This window comes from Pagrus major, chromosome 18 (genome assembly GCF_040436345.1).
Source record: "Pagrus major chromosome 18, Pma_NU_1.0".
NCBI classification, from domain to species: Eukaryota; Metazoa; Chordata; class Actinopteri; order Spariformes; family Sparidae; genus Pagrus; species Pagrus major.
In genome coordinates this window covers 5,698,887-5,703,056 of record NC_133232.1, presented here as the reverse complement: position 1 = coordinate 5,703,056, position 4,170 = coordinate 5,698,887, and positions in this window count along the sequence as shown.

Below are 4,170 nucleotides of genomic sequence, written 5' to 3'. Positions count from 1 at the left end.
TATAACAATATACTGTTTATTGTTACAACATGAAAAGTTTCAGGTTAAAACATGATAACTTATGAGTATAATATAAAGCATTCAAAGTGAAAAATATCTTCTTATAGTGTGAAAACTTATTGTTGTACCAGAGAAGAAACTTTATAACATTAAATGTGATAACTTATTGTTGCAATATAAAATGTTTCTTGTTAAAACGTGAGCTGTTTTATGTTGTAAAGTGAAAATGTTATAGAGCATTTCGTGTTATGACATTATAACTTATATTGTTAAAACATGAAACCTTTTACGTTATAATGTTATAGTATAACATGAAAATATATTGTTGTAATGCAAAACAATTCATGTTATAACAATATAAATTAGTATAAAGTAAATATACTGTTATAACAAGAAAAGCTACTTGTTATAACATAATAACTTGAAAATATCTTTTTATAACATTAAAAGTTTCACGTTATAATGTGATAATATAATATAAAAATGTCTTGTTATTATGTGAAACATTCTATGATATAACATTAAAAATAATATATTGTAATAAAGCAAGAAAAGTCATCATTTTGTCGTAATGTGAAAACAACTTTTACTAACAAAAATAACAAATTTCACATTAAAAGATGACATTTTTATTTTGGCAGCAATAAACTTCCATAGATCATAAAGCTTTAAAGGCCCTTCGTCACATTTTCATGAAAACGTTGCAGCTGTATTTCCACACAAGTCCATAATATCTGGAACATCCTGTGTTCCCATGTCACACAAGCAGAGTTATGAGATAACATCATATGATTTTTCAGTCTGCAGTCAAAGTGCTAATGTAATGTGTTGCAGCCGTGTCGTACCAACCACAGGCTCCCTGCTAGAAACACTCAGTCGAGCCGTTCCCTGCAGACAGAGCTGCATTAGTAAACACTGATTCATATGTTCATAAGTTGAGATGACAAATCATAATATCCCTCCCTCCAAATAAAAAAAAACTTGCTAATGATACCAAACAGGCTCCGCTTGGCTGCAGATCTGCAGCCGTTTGCCACCAGTGTTTCTCCTCGTACTATTTGCACCATCTCTCTCTGAAAGTGAGAAGTTGATTGGCTGTCAACAACTTTCCACATTTCTCTCTCTCTCCTTTTTTTTTTTGCATCCACACTGTTCTCCTGCAGCCTAATTAACACTAAATGTGCCACCGGGCAAATGCATGAACGCATGGCAATATTTGATTACATGAACAATAAATTACCATCAACAACACGCTCATGAAACACATTGGAAAATAGTGACAATGATAATTATGTACAGTTAAAACCACCGTGTCAGAGGGGGCGGCGAGGACAGGTAGAGCTGTAACACCGTGCTCGCTGTTATCATAATCACCGTTAACAAGGAATCTGAGCCACTCTGCCAGGTCGTCTACCGGCCAATTATACATGCGTGTCAACAACACCTGAGGAGACGATACGGATGAGATAATGAGCCGGAGGATGAGCTAACACTTTATTAATCTGTATTAACCTGTGCGTTCAGTAATGAAGCCAACTACAGTAAGTACACAGGAGAGTGGAGATAAGATGTCAGAGGGCCTTTAATTTAACAGTTATTGTCCGTTAAATTGTGTATGTGTTGCACTTTTTATTTATCTATTTACAATATTTCTCCTTTTGTTGCTCGGCTCAATACATCGGTCCTGTCAACAGAAGAGTAAATAATGAGTTAAAGCTGCAATATGTAAGAACTGACCACCTCCTCCTCAGCATATCAGCTGAGAAACTGCTACCTGCTACTAACGTTAGCTAGTTAGCTAATTTAGCTGTGCAGCCAGCGAACACAGAGACTCATCTACTCACTAGTCCGTCTTTACAGGCCGACTTTAGTTACAAACTATTCTAACTCTGACTTTACAACTTGTACATTGATCAGTTTATAGAAAACCTGTATCGTAATTGTGTAGTAAGACGCAAAGTGGTGTTCATCTGTGAAGATTATCTTGATGAACAAAACCTGGAAGGATCATAAACTTCCATGTCATAATCCAAAATACAATTCAAAAATCCCACTGATGCTAACTTAACCTACAAAAAAACGTCAACTCTAACTAACAACTAATGTGCTGACGTGGTGCACAGAAGCTCATCGGGTCAAATGAAAAGTGCCTCTTGTATTTCACGTCTTTTTTTTTAAAAAAAAGATTAATTAGCATGTTAGTTAACGGTAAACGGGTGTCCACACAACACATCCCAATCAAACATGTAACTTGGCTACTTTTGTAACTGAACACCCAAACAACGTTTTTTCTAAACGCTCGTAACGTTTTACGAGTCAGTGGTGATCGACCTGTTCAGTTGTTTAAGTCTGAGGATGTGTGTTGGTTTTTTTTTTTTATTTTTTTTTTTATAACTTTTATTTATCAATTGTCAGGCATGAAATACATAGGTACATACAAATAGTATTATTTCTTTTTCTTTTTTACATTCAAGAACATAAATGAACATAAATGAACAATCCCCCCACTCACCCACCCACCCCACCCCGTCCACCCTGGTAATTTGAAGATAAGTATGTCATATTTAGGTAGGGTGACCCACACATTCTCTCAAAAATGAAATATAAATTGATAAATTAATTCAAGGAGAGAGAAAAAATAAATTAATTAATTAATTAATAAAATAAATAAAATAAATAAAATAAAAAAAATAAAAAATAAAACAGAAATGATATCTAAATAAATAAAAGAATAAATAAGAGTATCTAATTGAAAAGAGATCCGACACAATAAAAATGTATAGGAAACAACAAGGAAAGAAAGAAGGTATGATCACATATAAAGAGAAAAATCACAAATAACAACACAGAAAATATTAAATTAAAAGTACAAAAATAAAGTGCTAGTGCTCGTCATTATGAGGTAGTATCAATGGTTGCTTGCTCCTTAAACCTCAAAGTAGATTTGTCATGCTGGGATGTCTTAGAGAAAAGCTTTTTTTTTTAGGGGGGGGCAGCCGCCGCTGGCGCTAATGGATAAGTTTGTAAATGGTCGCAAATAGGCTTCTACAAAGAAACTTCCCGAGCCGGTAATTTGTCTAGATATTTAAGTAACGGTCTCCAATGAGTAAAGAACCTATCGGAAGAGCCTCGGAGGGAGAACTTAATCTTCTCCAACCTCAGGAGACCTAAAATGTCATGTAACCAGACTTTGATTGATGGTGGCTGAGGTGATTTCCATAGCAACAGAATTCTTTTACGGGCGATAAGAGAGGCAAAAGCAATAACGTTGTTTTGGATACCTGTGGTACGAAGGTTGTCTGGAGGTTTGCCAAATATAGCAATATGTGGAGTCGGAGTTAGATTTATGTCTAGTATATCTGAAATTGTTTTGAAAAATCGTAGCCAAAATTCAGACAACCTGGGGCATGCCCAGAACATATGGGTAAGGTTGCATGGAGTCTGAGAGCATCTGTTACATTTGTCATCAAATTTGTCCGGGTAAAGTTTTTCTTTACTGTAGTGTAGTCTGTGAAATACTTTAAATTGTATTAATGAAAGTCTGGCACAGCTGGATGACGAATTAACGGCCCCTATAGCTCCCTCCCAGAAAGTCTCAGAGAAGCTCAGCTGGAGTTCTGACTCCCAGTTCATCTTAGTCTTATGTAAAAGGGATTCGCTGGATGGAGATAGTAAGTTATAAAAGTAGGAGATGTGGCCCTTTAGCAGGGCCTTGGCTTTAAGAGCCAAGTCCATTCCGTTGGGAGTCGGTATCTGTGGAAATGAAGTCGTGTGCGTCTTCGCAAAGTGACGCATTTGAAAGTACCGGAAAAAATCTGATTTATTAAGATTAAAGCTAGAGATTAATTGATTAAAACTTGCAAAAATACCATTGATGTATAAGTCGCCCAGACTACGAAGTCCCTTGTTTTCTAAGACAGAGAATCTTGGATCAGTCCTTGCTGGGATAAACAAATGATTGTTGCAGATCGGGGATGCCAAAGGGAGGGTGAGCCATCCAAAGTGGCGTCTTATTTGCAACCAAATTTTTAATGTTCCGATAACAACTGGGTTAGAAGAAAGACTAGACGGGGAAGACTGCAAGGTACTACATGCTACGGCGCGTAGCGACGAGGAGCAGGAGGCCGCTTCACTCTGGCACCAACTAGTTTGGGGGGACGTGTACCAAGA